Genomic DNA, 17,958 nt, shown 5'->3' on the forward strand with positions numbered 1-17,958 from the left:
TATAGCTTCAACACAATTTTAATAAAATAGTAAAAGGATTTTTTGTTTCTGGAGGAGGTTGTTATGAATATGAGAAAGAACTTAAAAGTGATTTTGAAATTTACTTGAAGAAGAAACAGATGAGGGCAGAAAAGAAATTTCTGAATAAGAATCACAATATATGGAATTGGCTTCAGTAGATAGAGACATACACTATTAATCTAAAGCAATCAAAACAGTTTGTTACTGATGAAGGAATAGATGGATAAATCAGTGAAATGGACTAAAAGTATGTTGAAAGCAATGCCAGTATACCTAAGAACTTAGGATCCAAGGTAACAGGTCATGCACACGAGAAATGATGCCTTATTTGTATTGAATAAGAATTGTTCAGAAAAATTAAAAAAAAAGAAAGAATTAGTAAACTCAACTTGTACTGTTCATCAAAATAAATTCCATGTTGATTTAATTAAAAAGGTAATCCACAAAAAGGCAAAAGAAAATATAGGTGAATCTTTAATCAATAACAGGCATGCATATCTTTCTAAGAATAAAAAAAAAAAAAACCATATACAAAGAAAACAAAGAACAGCAACAAAAAGGTCGATCTTTTATGGCTTCATACGTTTCTTGGTTCAATGTCAAGTTGAGCACAAGTAACTATCTAATTTCCTCCACAAAATCCCCAGTGAAATAACTGAAGGTTGATTTAAAAAATATGGGGGGAAAAAAAACTTTAAGCAGTGTTGGAAAGAAGGAAAGCGTATCAGCCACATGTTTTGAAGTCTGTACTACTACTAGTTATACTGAAAAAACCCCAAATTTTGCCCAGGAGCTATTTTAAACCAGTTCACTGATTTGTCTCCTTTGTGCAGTAGAAACAGCAACAGCAGTGGGGCGTGGCTGTGTTGGTTCTTGGCATACAGGCCAAGCAACAGAAAAGGTGGGTAGGGAGAAGCAACCCCTGTGCCAAAAGACTGAGCAGAGGTGACATATCCCTGCCAGGCCCCCCATGGCCACAACTGCCTCCACCCTATACTGAAGCTGTGTCACCACTGAACTCTATCAAATTGAGAACTCTACCGAGGGATGTTCTACTTAATATTTGAGGAGAGAGTCTATCTACAGTTAGGTGGCAAGTGAAGAACTATAAAAAGACTTCTCTGCCTTGTTTGAATGAAAAGAACCAAGCCTGGACAGACTTATTTTCATTCAAGATGAATAAATGAATTAAAAAAAAAAAAGAAGCAAAAAACCAGATATGCAACAGAGATCCAATATGAGACCAAAAGAAAAATTCTGTAAACTAAAAAGAGGATCAAGATGGAGTGCTCAAGGTTTATCATAAAAAGTGGGAAATATTAAGACAGCATCTTGCTTTGTGTTTTCAGTAAGGTTCAGTAAAGCTCATCCTCTCTTCATGGACTTATGAAATAGGAAAGGCAAGATGAGAAGAAAAGACAACAGACTGAATTGAAAAGGGACTGAGAGATAGCCAGAAATCAAAATGGTAATTGGCTGACGTAAGAGAGGAATCTGAGTAAACCAACATTTCAACAGCAGATTACAAATCTTAATTTTATGCATTAAAGAGCTCTGTCAGTGTACAAAATGGAATCAATGAGGTGGAGAATACACGAGATGCATCTACACAACACAGAGGAAAAGGGAAAATATTAAAATGATCAGAGAGCTAGTGACAGATTTGGAGGTCAGAAAACAAAGATCCAGTTTAAAAATTATTAATGCCCCAAGGGGGATGGGGGAGAGACAGACAGACAGACAGAGACAGAGAGACAGAGACAGAGATGAGAGAAACAAAGTAGAAGCAATAATTAAAAGATAAGAAAGTCTTGGGAGGTTCAAAAACCTGAGAAAGACGATCCAAAGAGAATTCAGTGTCCTAGGAGAAGCAACGAAAAAGTCTGTGAACATCCTAGCAATTGTGAAGATAAAGGAAGATTTCTAAAATTATTGGCTTTTCTGCTCAGAAAAGGGTTAACTACAAACAAACTGATTGGCTTCTGACTTCTCTTTTGCAGTCAATAGAAACATCTCTATTGAATTTTGAGGCAGAAATTTATTACTCCAAACAATATGCTTAATCATTTTATATTTCCTGCATGAAAGTGAAAAATATTCTCATATATGCAAGGGATCAAAAAAGACAGCAGTTCCCAGGAATACCACTTTAAGGGATATATCCTAAAGGAAAAAAATCAGGCATTGGGATTAAATATTTATGTTTTAGGATGTTAATCACAGCATGATTTATGAAAACAAACAATTAGAACCAATGTAAATATTAAGTGACAGGAAATGCTAAATAAATTATGGTACCTTTATATCACTGGACATTAAGTAGCTGTTAAAAACCATGTTTTCTAACAAAGTAGAATGTCAGGTCAAAACATTTATCGTGTGATATAAATATTTTATATGTTTTTTTTTAGGAGGCAAATATTCTACTATCAGAAAACAAAATAAAACAAAAAACATTCCGAGACAGAAATTCAAAAATGCCCCCTGGGTTTTTACGCTTGGAAACATGTCACTTCCTCATTTAAAATTGAACAATAGGTCAAATGTTATGAAGATCTAGAGGCAATCATTTACAAAGTGTGGATACACTTTACAGACAATCACAAGAAAGGAGCAATATCGGGAAATCACATTATTTTGCTAAGTCTGGACATATTTTCATGATTGTGAACTTTGCCCAGTTAAATGAGATAATAAACATATCATATACCATAGTCTGTTGTCCAAGTTGCACAGCAGAAATTACAATAATAAGTGTTACTAAAAAATAAGTCACAAGGTAAAATACGGTTTAATATTTAAACAACTTGATGTTAATTTGAATAATTCAAATTCACAGTGAGTGGGTTGTGGTAGGGGGCTGGCCAACTTTTAAGAAAAGAGATTAAATGAAAGAATGAACAGAGTGACAATGGCTTGCAAATTGTAGCTTTCTAATAATAGTAAAATTTGCATAACACTTTTCATAGAACTTGGGAATAAAAATGTTAAATTATAACTGCTTGTTATTACTTCTAATAATAAGACATAACTAGTGTAAAATTAACCACGAAGGCACCAAATAGGACAGTTTCAACATTACATTTTCAACATTACAACAAAAATTAACCACGAAGGCACCAAATGGGACAGTTACAACATTACATTCAACATTACATTCAACATTACATTACAAGCTATGGCTCCACATTCTCATCACCTCCTTTGATTTTATAAGATTTTAGAAAAAAAGAGAGGGGATTCTAAGAAAAATAAAGTACCTGAATTTTATTATTCTTAACAGCAATAATGAACACAGGGTTTCCTTTTGTGTTTTAAATGGTTAAAGATATTAGGCTATGGTTGGCCTCTTTGGGGACTCATCAGCACATATTTTTAGAAGGGTTGGGCTAAGGTTTGGAATGAAGTATGAGTCTGTGGTATCAGGGACCCATAATCACTGTCTCGTTCTTTAATCAACTAAGCTATTCAACCATGTACAAGAGCCTCAAACATGACTAAGAAATATTATGAAGAGTAAATTGTTACGCAAAGAATAAATAATTACACGTTAAATCCAGGAGTAACAAATATGGGAAGGAATATTTGCCAAGAAACATCATTTCTAGTGCAACATTAAAAACATTAAACTAGAGTGAGATTGTCAACTGATGATAAAATATTTTAAGTTGAAAAAATATGTGAAGGACTTGCCATATATGCTTTGCTTCAAACTACATGTGTTCTAGATGTGGGTACCCCTAGATTTGAGGATTACAAGTAACAAGCAGAGTTACAAGTAGAGCAATTGGTCAGCAGATCCAAACATTAACTGCTTATAAACTATTTAAAACAAAAATAATGCCACTGAATCAAAATATGATTAAAATATAGGGTAAGTGACATTGTTAATTGATTTTTTAAGCTATCTGACTAATGAATAAGCTGAAGAAACACCTAGAGTTCTAAACAGTTTTCATATAAGCAACACCACTGCCTCAAAAACCATGACACTTCACATTTGAATCCACAGATGAGTATCCCAGATTGTATCATTAACTTCAACCGATCCACAAGAGAAATAGATACATGAGAAATGATGCCTTCTCTAACAGCTCTGAGAAGAACCAGTCTTCTTCTAGAATGAAAACCTAGTGGTTTTCTGTCCTCGACCTTAGAATGCATCTCATCTCCTGTCCCTCTTTCAAAAGGCAACTCAATCAAAAGACAATTTAGAATTTTAAAAATCAAGGCAACATACCATTTTAAAGAAAAAAAAAATCTCCGCCTGTCCTCTGAGGGCTTCTGTATTATTAACATATAGCCAGGATTCAGCTGCCTGTTCCTCCTAATACTGCTGAACAGAAAGAAATGAGTAAAACAGACTGCAGTCTTTAATGATTCATCTTTTTAAAGAAACATGGTGGGCAATCGTAGGGCTCTCTTCATGTCTTAGTTAAAAGCTTCAATATAATTATTCTCATTAATATCATCGGCTGTCATTTACATAGAATTTTACACAGTGAATAAGGTGCTTCCAGCATGCACTATCTCATTAAATTTCAGACATGGACAATAGGTACTCAAAGGGTTGGTTTGGAGACTGTCAGCCTGCACAATAAGGAAGATTTCCAATTACTAGTTTCATTATTTAGGCCACTCAACACTTTCTTCCCCAGATTACCGGTATCAGTCTCATTGTGACCCCATAAGTGATTGAGATTCGTGATTGCCCCTGTGCTATTTACAGAACAGAAATAAGTATATTAAGAAAATCTACTGGCTTTGCGATAAAGCTGACTGTAACCAGCTAGTAAAGCTGATATCTGTGTCCTTCAGCAGGAAGGAAAAATCCCGTCTGGGGGAGCCTGTCCTGTGGTGTGGTTTGGTACAATAGCTCTCTGACAGGGTCAAAAATTCAGCAAAAGAAATTAATAAAAAGCCTTCTCAGAGAGAGAAAAAAAAAAAAAAAAAGCCTCTCTCTCTACGGCCAACCCCACTGCCCCCTCCCACCAAAAGACAGAGACAGAGAATTTTAGAAACAGGAGTTTATTCACAGTGCTTAACTAAAAGCAGACTTCCTCTGGATTAGAACTTCAAGTTACATACTGTATAAAACGTCAGGACGATATTCTAGTTCCTTACACACACTGCTGATTTTATTGTATACTTTACAGTCTTTATCCTGCTATAAAAATTTCCCCTTTCTAGGTTTAGATAATTTTCTAACATAAAAAGCAGGCATTCACGTTTTCTTTTTAAAATAAAAAGGCAAAGTGGTTTGCAATAAAAATTTGAAGTTCAATAGGCATTAGCCCACAAATATATATGTCCATGTATGAATTTGTGTATGTATATGTCGGGAGAGAGAGAAAGAGAGAGAAATAATAGTAACCACCATTTACTGAGGGCTCTCAAAATGCTAAAGTTCTAAAATTCTTATTAGTCAATACATAAAACATCACTGCTAAAGTCCTGTTTAAAAGTTAGGATGAGCAGTTATATTTAAATTCTGAACTCCAAACAGAAATTCCAGCCAGCGTTAGAGGCTGGTTCCAATTTAAGTTCCACATCAAACTAACAATCTAAATGTTCTAAACCTCACTTTTCTTATCTGTAAAATGAGGCAATATTACATAGCTCTCAGGGCAGTGGGGAATATTAAATTAGAAAAAACTTAACATTTTGAAAGTACTTGTCAAAGTGCCTCGAACACAGCAGGAGTTTTAAAAGAGTTAATCCCCTTCCTCTGGTCTATTCATTATCTGTTATTTAACCTAGAAATGCAAGAAAGTTGTGCTGCTCTGTGGACCTGGCCCTGAATTTCCAATTTGTTTTAGTGGAGGGAAACAAGCACTTGTTCGCTTTCTTTCCAAAACTGCAAGGGTAAGGACCGCAAATTAAACTATAACAACATATCAGAATATCGCTTCCAAGGGCCCGTTCCTGTGTGAACAGCACCCCCACGCCCATATCACATTCGAGAGAAAGGAGAGAAAGAAGAGTGGCAGAATAATTTTGTGTCCTCAAACTCAATAAAAATAAAAAAGGATTTTCAAGAGCTACATGTAGTAAATGGAACCTAATTTCCTTACTTAGGGTTTAAGTGAGTGAGTGTCGTTCAATGGCTACCACTCTCGCAGGAAGAACCAACAGCTGCTGGATTTTGGAGACGCCCAGAAACTGTGTTACCTGCAGCATGGACGTTGACTACCATTTTGTCGTCTATTCTGGAGGTGACTGTTGTGAGAATTCCAGCTTTCTAGCACTTCGGAAGGGCCTACGCCAGGCGAGCAAGTGGCTGTCACTCAGGTCCCCTCTTGCCACCTTTGCCATCCAGGGCAGGCATGACCAATTGATCCCAGTGCTTTTCCCCTGTGAATCTGCACTTGGCACTGGAACATGTCTCAAAACAAGTTTCCAGGCAGGCAGCCACCACCAAGCCATCAGAGTTCCCTTGTGAGTTGAAACCACCCCCAGACTAGGCTAAAGGTTACCTTTGAACTACTTATGAAAAACGGGGGCAGAGGGTGAGTGCTTGCTGAATAAATTAACCATCTTCACATAATTCTAACGGGAATATTTACCCTACTTAAGAGACCAAACTTCTCAGGCATTTCATTACCATTCATTTAGATATAAATACCTGTAATACTACTTATAAATCATTCTTATCTCTTCATTAATAAGAGCTTCTTAAGAGCCATTATGAGATAAAATAGTCTTGGCCAGTTCACGTTGCTGTGTGTCGTTATGATTAATAAAAGTGTACATCTTTATGAACAGTCTATAATTCAGACTCTTCCGTAATTAGATTGAAATGAAGTTTTATTATATTTCAACTTCATTTTCTATAGAAGTGGATAAACGTAAGCCTACCCCAGCGCAGACCTGGGGTGTCTTTCACGCAGATAAGCCTCTGTTTTTACGGGCAGTGTAAAGATGTACCGAGAGCTGATTTCTTCAAAACAAGCACTGTGAAACAAATGTCTCATTCTTTGGCCAGTGTGCATTAGTGGCAAAACAAACAGGCCATTATATCTGTGGCAAAGAATGAGACTGCAAAGTCAATGAGGAACAAGGCACATTATCAGCTGGTCTACATGGTAAAACAAAGGCACAAAGCGCTGTTAATACATGAAAAAGCCAGAGTTTCACGGTTCTCAGTGAACTTCCACGGTTGGTGGGATCATCCTGAATTTAAGTTGACTTGTGTCTATGTCGTTTCCATATTTTCCCTACCAGACCACGCGTCTCCCTTTCTGATTGTGATCTACTCAGCAGTATTATTGGGTACCGGCCTCTTTTTCTCTCTGTAGCTCTCAATTTGTTGCTCTTAAAATTATAGCCCGTGTTTATTCAGGACAGCTAAAAAAGTCAACATGTTTGAAACGCAAGCAAACAAACTCACTGCAAATATTTTCATGAGTGGGGTTTTTCTTTAGGCGTGTGGTAATGTTTGAAATACATTAAACACAACTAAAGAATCACATTGGAATTTTCCAAGCATTTCTATGACCTAACCCTGTAATGCTAATGCCTTTAAACTATGAGGAATTTTGAAACCACCATTATCCAATGTCATGTGAGACGAATTGGTGGTTTGTTTGTTTTTTTATTTCGTCATTTTTAGCCGGCGGGGAGGGTGGGAGACATACGGTCCATGCTGTGGCTGAGTAAAAGGGTGCAGTTCCTTTTCTTGCCTTTTTGATGGTGGGAGAGACACAGGTGTGGGAAGAACAAGCAGGAATCTGCAGAGAAGTTTTACTTCGACCCTTTTCCCCTGCTGCTTGTGATGAATGATAACAAAACGAGATCTAGGCTGGAGGACAAAAATCTCCCTAAATATCTACCCTATCCGTGCTGAATAAAACAGTCTTGTTTCTGTGTATTCACATTACGCTATTTGCTGCCAAATTAACTCTTAATTCATGTGTTTTCCCTTTGAAGGGTAGGAGGAAAGAGGCATAAAAAAAAAAAAAATCTAACTGCCTATTAGTTTTAGTTTATAGATGAGACCTGATAAGCCTCAGAAGCTACTAATTAGAAGGAGGATGCTAATTAGGAGATTGTGACAGCTTCTCCCCTTTCTTTGCTGGCTGTCATTTGGTGCATCCTACAAGGCCCCCATTCAAATGTCCCTTCTTGAAAAGTCATTCCCTATCCTCTCCCCCATCCCCACTGCCCCCAGAGAGCCACTCTCACTCTCCCTGACCACTGGGACTCCCTCTACTTTAGTCCTCATGTCCTTGAAGTTGACCTTGTTGTTACTGAGTCTGGCTTGAACATGAACCAACTGAGCCAGGCTAACACATCTTTCAGGCTCAGCACCCAGAACAGTGTCTGGATGCTCACCTAGGGTCTGTGGACTGACCGATTGACCAAATAAATACATGATCCAAGAGCAGTTCCCAGGAAACCTTAAGGGCCTTAATTTTCCGTCCTCCAGAGTGAACTGAAAATCCATCTACCTAAGCTGCAGTGAAAGTTGACGTGTTCAAGGAGCACTGTCTTGTGATCAACTTTCTCTCCTATATCCGCTGTCCATGCTTGCCACTGGCCACTGCCGCAGACAGTCACGTGGGGGAGGATGGAGGAGGAGATGACTGGGGCAGTGGCACTCTGAGCTTGGTCAGAGCTCTGGGGGTCAAGGCGGAGGTGGATGGTGACTCCTCCACAGGAGCACATCCACTCAGCCAGGGGGAGGGGACGGTCCATGCCTTGGGCGTGGAGCCCTACTTAGTCTCCTCTCATTTCTCCTTCCACCAGCACCACTTTCAGAGGATGACATCAGTGGAAAATGACTCCATAATACATGCCACTTATAGTAGCATCCCCACAGACCCAAGCTTAACTGTTCTCAAACTGTCAATCAAATAACACAAAGGTTAAAAAAAAAAAAAAAAAGAACAAGTCCTGCTCATTCCATGCTTTTTTTTTTTAAGCGACTCTTAGGTGCCTCACCCCACCCCCACCCCAGGGGCTCCAGGGGCCAGGGAAATTCCTATTTCTTATTACGTTTACTGGAATGAATGATCTTCTTCTAGACCCTAAAGTCCCTGAGAACTGGGAACTGGGAATGTGTTTTCCATGGGGCCTGGGACAAGCACCAGGCAGGCACCAGGCTGTATCATGCAACATCAAAAGCTCATGGTCAGGACTGTATTTTGGATAGAAGATGGCAGGAAGCAAGACTGCTGATGCTACTATTGTCTAACTGAGGGCCTGCATGCAAGACCCCTCTGAGCTGATCAAGGGGCCTCATCCTGGTTGGCCTGACCCACCCCAGGGAGCCAGAAGGGCCCTGTAGAGAGATGGCCCTGCAGGGCACGGGCTATGTCTCATTTGGCTGATGGACCCTGAAGAATGAATGAACTTTACCCATGGGCCTGCTCCTGCTTTTTCCTATCTCTAAACACCCCAAAGCACAAGGAGGAGCAGAAGGAAATGCCTTTTAGGTTTCCAAGCATACTTTTTGTAATCGAAGTCTCTGGAAGTCTAGGAATGTGGGTGGTTTTGCTAAAGTCCTACTCATTTCACTGCAGCCAACCCTGGGTTGAGAAAGACACCTTCTCCAGGTTGTGGGAACACAGGCCTTTCCTGGCAGCTTCTGGAGGCATCGGAAGTGTCCTGAATCAGGCAATTTCCTTTCTGTGGAGCCCCATGTGTGTGCAGAATAAAAGCTCATTTCCTCCTATTGGCTTTTGTTTGAATGGTTTCCTTTGATACGGGATGTCTTCCGCTCTCCTTCCAAGTTATCTAAATCCAGGCATCCTTCTCAACTCAGCGGCCACTCCAGTTGGAGTCAGGCCCAATTGGTCTAACTCTGACGGCCTTTCCCTCCCCACTGCCTTAGATTAAGCAGTAAATGTCTGGGACCCTTAATCCAAACAGAGTTACAGTCGGGTTCTCCATTGTGTGTGCCTGTGTGTGTGTGTGTGTGTTTTCAAGATGTGTATGCACGTGTGTCTCAACACCTCAGTGCGATTGCTGGCTACCAATCATCTTTGTTTTGCTTGCTTTCTGTTGCATCTGTGGACAGGCACACAGTTGGATCTTAATCAATACTCTGAATGGAGGGAATGAGCCTTTTGAAAATGATTCACAATGAATTTGAAGATTTGCAGATATACAGAGCTGAAACTGAGACTTTTCTATCACGGAGTATCATAAATAGCTCTTTGCACTCCATCCCCCGTTTTTGAATTTCCTTTTCACTTTTCTGTTGTTTCTCCCTGTGTGTTGATCAAATGGACTCTGTACCTTACTTCTTTCCTCCTGTTTGTGTGTGACCCAGATCTCATGACCCAGAGCACCAGCAAGCACCTAACTTGTGAAGATACTTTTGCTGGTGATGGCTTCCCAGTGGGCAAAAAAGGACATGTGACACGGAGCCTTCCAACACAGGCAACTGGGTCACTGCATCCAGGAAGGAAGGAGTGCGTGGTTGCAGGAAACACCTTGGAGCAATCCTTGCTTATTTATTCTCGAAGCAACAAAGGGCCAACCTTTCCTCAGGGACCAGAGGGCCAGAATGGACTGGCAGATGTCAGGAGTGTATCTGGGCCTCAGAGGAAATTCATTCATTCATTCATTTCCAAAAGTTTAAGTTCAGGAGTTTAGTCTCCGTGTGAGCTAGTTACCAACTGCTTGAACGACTTAAAGCAGCCTGAGTGGAGAAAGAATCAACTTTATCTTTGCCAAAACAGCTCAAGGTGCGGGCGATCATGGAGCTGGGCTAAGGGCTCCACTTTCACACATGCACCGTATGGAGCTTCTCAAAAGTGGCCCCGTCTTCCTGTTGTCAAAAGCAACAGCAGTCCTTTAGTCCAGGGTAATACGCTCCAGTGTCTTACCATCCCTACCAAATATAAGCCTTCCCCAAAGTCTGATATAGCGTTATTTTGTAGAATATAAAGGCTTCTTGCATTGTGCTGAGAAAACAGTGACGTCTTTGTGAGTGAAAACAAGCCTTTAAGGAACTGCAAAAACAGTCATGGTGAAGTTCCTACTCTTTTTGGAATTGTTTAGAGGGTCTGTAGCGTTAATTGGAGATTAGTCCTCAGTAGCTTCACGATCACCCAGAGAAAGATACTCAAATATTCTGTACTGAGTGTTTATTCTGTGCCACAGAGAAAGTTCTTTACGTGGGTAATCTCATGTAATCCTAACTGTCACCCCGAGAAGTGGGCATTACTACCCTTATTTTAAAGATGAGAAAACTGAGACTCAAACACATTTTTTTAACTTGCTTGAAGCTGTGCATCTAGTTGTGGCCAGCCAGAATCTGCATGCAGGGTTTAGACTGTCTCTTAACTTCTGTGCCAGGAGGTCTGTTAATCATCTGTTGTTCAAATCACTCTAGTTTTGCAATAAGTGTAGACTCCTGGGCCCCACCTCACGCGTCCCAAGTCACAATCTCAGAGGCTGAGGCCTACGAATCTACCATCTGCTTTTTTTTTTTTTTAAACAAGCTTCCCAAGAGTTTGGGCAGCCAATGAAACCAGTATTTGAAGTAACTGGTAAGGGCTTTTGAAATGGGTTTGGAAAGAAAACACAACTTCTTTCTTCTCCTAAGGTTAGAGCTAGATGGGGTAGCAAATGTAGTAAGAAATATGACCTTGCCCCAATGGCTACACGAGCTCTTTCTGGCCTTGACTGTGGGCATGTTTATCTTTAACTTAGTTTTCCAGTGGCCCTCAAGGGCGAATAAATAGGCCAATCCGTTTTGTGAGATGTGCTGTACATTTTGTGCAGCTGGACGTAATCAGAAGTATCTGTCCTACAGCAATTAAGCAACTAAAACTTATTTTCAAAGTCAGGGCACTCCAGATAACTCCCTAGTTGATACATTTCATCCTTGTCTCTCTCTTCCTGTTGCCTTCATCAGCAAAACCTCTTTTCTGAAGTTTAAATGAAAAAAGAGCCCTGGCAGGGGTCAAGGTTTAGCTGGCCCCTCTTCAGTACTAAAGGACAACTTCATACAAATATGGGGCAATGCATTCTCACCGCAACTGTGATAGAAACTTCTAGGTGTATTTGGGTAGATGATGGACTATGTATTTCTGTAAGCATGACTCATGGGTAATAAGCATCTCTAGAAAGGCCTGCCTCAATTATAAAATACTTTAATCATTCAATCATGTCCCACAAACATTTATTGAACACCTACTTCTAACCAGACATTGGTTCAAGTTTAAACAGGGCTGCTAAAATAAGGAGCTTTAAAAATATTCCACATATGATGTCTCTATTGACAGATTGTTATTTCAGAAAACAGTGCTAGGCCCCTGGATTATCTTTTTGCTGAACACAGTGAGATGAAGGAAAAAACTAAGGAGAATAAGCAAATAACAAAGGAATGGCAAGTAACACTGGTACAGCACTTTAGAAAGACATGGCAGTCATATTTTAGCTAAGCCTGCAATGATGCAAAGCTCATCTTTAATTAATAACTGGGGATCGATGCAGTATGTTGGCTTCACCCCACAACAGTTATTTTGAATAGAGCAGGATTCGTTCCAAGGCAAAGGCCTCTCGGAATCTCCCTAGAGAAGCATTTAGACCTCAACTTACACCTTCCTTCAAATATGACTGATGCTTTACCCCTTTCCTGTTGCAGCAGAATCAGACCTGTTCCTACAAATTTTCAAAAACGATTTCTCCCTGGTGGTCTCAGCCCATCTATCTGCTGCAGCCTCCTTGGGCTTAACGCCAGATCAGGTGCCAACAGCCAGCCCAGCCCACCTTCCCAAAAACCTACAGAGTCTTATCTTAACCCGGCTTCCCCTCTGCTTACTTCACCTCTCCTCTGATTGCTCTAAATAGTCCACACCCCCTCCCTGAAGGTTTTGACTTTCCACTCTCTTGGTACCTTGCTCTTCAGCGGCCCAGTCACCATTCTCCAAAAACGCTTCTCACCGCACCTGCTCAGTCCTTATCTTTACTGAACTTCATTTAGGATCTGGCATTATTTTCCATCGTCATCTGGTTTTAGGAAACCGTAATACACACATTACACACAATTCATACTGTATCACTGATCGGCATCATTTCCGGGGCACAGCGAAGAGCCCAATCTCTTCTCACAGGCCCAAAGGCAAAGGGAGCCGTCCTGAGGCCCATATACCTGTCCCAAGCAGCACCTGCCCTCTGAAACGCTCTCCATGTTGGAGTTCTTTGCCAGCGGGAGCGTGCCTAGGAAATCCCCTTAAACTGTAAATGTTCCCTAGGCCTGTGTCGTTGACCATTTCCTAGATCACACTTGCTGCCTTAGGGATCTCAACTCCTCCTATGAGTCCGGATACCGCTCCGCCGTGGATGCATCCCAAATGCACATTTAGCTCTGCGCTCCACGGAAGCCACGACCTACGCTTCCACGAGGACATCCCAACTGCACTTCAAGCTGCTAATGACCAGAACCAATCTCATTCCCTCCCCCACGCCTCCTGCAGGGTTCTGTCATTGGCACCAGGAATGTTCCTAGGACCTCGGCTCACGGACGCCCTCCTCCCTCGGCTTCCACAAGCCCTGCCCACGACCTCAGGACCGGCCTGGCATCTGCGCATCGGGATTGTGGGCTCTTCCGGCTCACGCCTCCGTGACTCCTGCGGGCCCGCGGTTCTCGGCTCTGAACTGTGCTCTCCGCGTTCTCTCCCCCGAGCAGCGTCTGACGCCGTCACTCATCTGCTCACAAATGCTGGGCGGCTCTCCGCTGCACTCCAATAAAGTTCAAAATCTGCAGCCTGGCGTTCAGGATCCTCCAAGCATGTTAGCTCTGCCCCCACGAGTGCTCCCTAGACTCTGCCCCCTGCTCCACGGACACCCACACGGGTGCTCCCCAGGTGCACGCACCGCGGGCCAGCCCTTCCTTCACATGCCGCCTCAGAGGCTGTCTCCTCCAGGAAGCCTTCCTTGCCTCACCTGGACAGCAACTAATCTATGGAAAAGACCCCTTACACTTCCCTTGTGGCATGGACGACCTTCACCGTGGCGATTTATTTGTACATCTTATCTGTTATTCTAGAGCATAAATTTCATAAGAAAAAAGGAAATGAGGAAAACGGAAGACCTTGACCTTTCACACAGCATTCTTTTTCTCTGCGAATTGTTCTGTCGCCAAGAAAACTTCACTAAGTAGAACACATTTGCCCTGGCCGAGCAGGGGAAGATTAACAATGATCCTCTCTCTTCTACTGACATGAGGCCTTCCGCAGGGTGCAGGGCCCTTCCGGTACCTTGTTTCACCAAATCTGCAAAAAAAAAATCCTGAGATGTGTCCTGATGATCTTGATTTACGCCAACCAGGAGATCAAACTCCAAGTGACTTAAAGACTTTTATTCATCCTAAGTAGGGAAGCCCAGGATGCAAATCCACGTCAGCAATCCACACGCTTTGGATTCTGGCCATCGTCAGCCACCCTTATTTATCTTTTGAGACTTGTGGCCCCCCGAAAGGTCCCTGTCCTCTGTGGTCTCCGGGGTGTCCCTTCCTCCCACTAGTCTTGACTGCCAAGCAGCATTTAAAAACAAAAACCAAAACCCTGTAAGCAAAACTTTCATGTGTTTGTAAACCATAAAAACAGGGAGAGCAAAGTAGCTGTTTCGTGCCTCATGACAACGTGGCCTCCTTACTATCGTGACTGCCATCTCACTGTCATCATTATTACTCAGCACTGATGAATTCTTTCAAGTCTGCATCTGAAGCATTGACTTCCACGGGCCCAGGCGTAGCATGTTATAGGGCTTCGTGGTTCCTGTTATTAGCGGGAATGGAGCCCCACCTCAGAAGCCCAGAAGTTTAGGAGAGAAATAGATAAGGTGGGGAGATGTGAGGGGAAATAAAAGAAGGAAATAGGGTACCTTCCAACTAGTTCTCCCTTTAGCTGATAACAGGCAGTGCCACAGGCCACCAGCTACCTTTAAAATGTCTTTCTTAGAGGCAGGAAAGACTAAAAGACCTAGCCCCTTATCCTAAGTGTCCAGCTCGCTGGATTTCTACCAAGTGAACATACCGGGTAACCCACACCCCAGACTGAGAAGTAACCTCTTAGCAGGACCCTGGATGCCCCTTTCGGTCATACGCCCCTTTCCGCAAAGGGTGAGCCCCCTCCCTAGCTAGCCACTGCGTCTCACTAACTGGCTGCAGTTGAAGTTAACCCTTTGACTGTTCTGGCCAGGATAGCATGTGTTTTTTGAGAAGCTTTTCTGGCAGCAATTGCCCTTTCAAAGTGGAAAAAAAAAAAAAAAAGTGTGTGTGAGGGAGTAATTTTGTGTGTAGGAGAAAAGTGTTTCTAATTTTCAATCCTGAAAATGTGAGGGGAAGAAGGAAGATATGAAGGAGGGAAGTAAGTCAGTAGATGCAGCCTGCTCTGCTTTCCCCATTAGAAGCTGGAAGCATTCCAGCGACATGCCATTTGGAGAAAGGAAGCAAAGAGAATCGCCTTCCCTACCTGCCTCAGCGTGGCCGGAGCAGGTCGGCTCCTCTTTCCCAAGCCTTCGAATGTGTAGCTACATCTCTGATTATTATTTCATAGCACAATGTTCAATAGAAGCTTGATATCGCATTGAACATATGGTTTTGATTTTTTTTTCTTTCGGTTTTGAACCAGAGAGCAAGATGGAGAGTGTCACAAACCTAACTCCAGGATTTGCTGGTTCTGCCAAAATATAAGGGGACGCTAACTCCAGGCGTCCTGCTCTAGCAACTTCGGGGGGGGGGGGGGGGCAGGGAGGACCCACTGGGAGGACCACGGGCTAAAACACAGTGCCATTGACCCCGGACTGCGGACCTGACAAAACACGTAGGCCATGTCGGAGCTTCTCCGTGACTTTCCGCACTCATTCTCGAGCTGGAAGGAAGGGCTCAGAACATCAAATAAAAATCCACAGCCTCAGGACAATTAACTCGAGACCCAGCATGTAGCTGGCAAAGGGGACGAATACTGTGTTAACTCGCGGATCCACAGGGTTTGACCTGAAACCTTCTCCAACTTCACCCCTCGCGTTACCGGCCCGTCCGTGTTTCCAAAAATCATCACTCCTCTCAATTACTTTTTTTGATCAATTATTTAGTGTGGCCTGGGTTATACGGCATCAGTTTTACCCTGAGGGGGGAAAAATTTCGTGCTCCCTAGTGGTCAGCTGGAAAATTTGTAGGTTTAATTAAAAAGGCAATTTTTCAACAAGTCGAAGAGTGCTGGCTGGGTTTAGAGGACATTATTGAAACGAGTAGTAAAGGGGAAAAAAAGCAGTGTTGTGATGGAGTAGGGGCTTGGGGACCTTCAGGTTAAATATCAACCTGGGAATTTTCCTAAGAAAAACTGGAGGCCTTATCTCAACTCAAGTTTTAAAGCCTGAGAACAGGCTTTCTCCGGGCTTTCCCTAGATGAAAGCCGGCCAGCTAGTCGGGAAATGGTTTACCAGCCCTCCCTCCCTCCCTCCCTCCCTTTGTTTGCTCAGGGCGGCCCTGAGTAGGCCTGGGCAGAACCCAGGGAGAAAATCCTTCCTGATTTCTCCTGTTCCGAGAAAGGAGGGCAGGTTAGCAAAGCCTGCTGTTGACTGGAGCTGGGATTAATTAGTTTCTTCGGTGACCTTGGCATCTACTGATGGCAGAGTGTGTCTCTAAGCTGCTAAGGACTGTGCTGAGAGCCATAGAGCAACTCTGGAGGACTCAGAGCTACTGCTAAAACGGTCACCCTCTTGTTGCACCAGAAGACAAACACAACACAACACAACACAAGAAAACCCAAAACATGTGCTTTACCTCCGAACACTGCCCTAGTGTGGTATCCAAATTGTCTGAATATTATCTATCTATTGTCTATCATCTATCATCTGTCTACATCTGTATATATATACTAATCTATAGCTATCTGTGTATACATTTATCTATGTCTCTATCTACCTAACTCTATCTGTATATATAAATATTAATCTATACCTACAAATATCTGTATATAAATCTAAATCTATATCTATCTATATCTGTATCTTTATTAAGCTATATGTGAGTGTATTATATATTAATCTAGATTTATCTATCTCTCACCTACCTCTTATCTATGATCTATCTATCTATCTATCTATCATCTATCATCATTCTGTGGGTAGTTTTGCAAGTCAATGTCCAGGAACTTTCCAGGTATTTCCAGAGGTGCCTAGAGCCTATTGCTGGAATGGAAGACAATTTTCAACCATTCCATGCAGTTGGGGAAGCTGTCTGTCCCTCCCCCACCTCACCTCCATCCATCAGCTTTTCCCCACTGTGCCCAGGCCTGAAGTGAACTGAGGGAAAATGGAGAGCGCCACCCTCTTCTCTACCGCAGCTGGTTGAAGGTTCAAGTATAATAGCAAAATGGGTCAGCAATGGGACAAAGCTACCAGAGAAACTGAGTGTCTTAGGTCGCATATATAAAAGTATTATTTCTCGAAAATAATAGGCAGTGCCAACTGTTCCTATCAGAGGAAGCCTGACTGCACTCTTTAAACATGTGAAGAGGCTCGTCTGCTGAAGGGGCATTTGACTCACTTAGGGTCACTCCAAAGACCTGAACAAGGGCTGAGCAGCGGAGGTCACAGGGAGTCGCATCTCACTGCAGCACAGGGAAGAATTTTATAACAAGTGCTACGGTTTGTACACATCATGGGGTCGTGATGGTCCAGTGTGTAGAGGTGGATGAGCAGCAGTGAGAAGCTGCCAGGCAGGACTGTGGTGGAGGGTAGACACGAATTGTGCTAGGTGATCCCGCCAGTTCCTTCTAACTTGGGATTCCCTTCTGCTTTTCATCTCATGTTTGTGGGTTTTGTCGGCTGGGTGGCTCTCAGGGAGGAGGGCTGACCAGAACCTGGAGGAGAGCACCACACTCCTCGGCCCACTCTGACGTGTCTCCCAGAGCTCACCCTCCTGATACCTGAGCACCCACAGGAACAAAGATGAGGTGGGAGAAGCAGGTCACA

General features: G+C 42.4%; 1 protein-coding gene across 8 annotated transcripts in view; it reads right to left on the reverse strand.

Moving 5' to 3' along the window:
- Positions 1–17,958, reverse strand: part of MBNL2 (muscleblind like splicing regulator 2) — a 157,656-nt gene that overhangs the window by 128,984 nt on the left and 10,714 nt on the right. Inside the window, exon 2 of one of the 8 annotated variants that reach the window (XM_057707618.1) lies at positions 14,078–14,252. The exons of the other annotated variants lie outside the window; for them this stretch is intronic. The gene's annotated coding sequence lies outside the window, so the exon portion shown is untranslated. The remainder of the gene's footprint in view (positions 1–14,077; positions 14,253–17,958) is intronic. 8 annotated transcript variants of the gene reach the window in all.

Source organism: Hippopotamus amphibius, chromosome 14 (assembly GCF_030028045.1).
Source record: "Hippopotamus amphibius kiboko isolate mHipAmp2 chromosome 14, mHipAmp2.hap2, whole genome shotgun sequence".
In the NCBI taxonomy this organism is placed as follows: Eukaryota; Metazoa; Chordata; class Mammalia; order Artiodactyla; family Hippopotamidae; genus Hippopotamus; species Hippopotamus amphibius.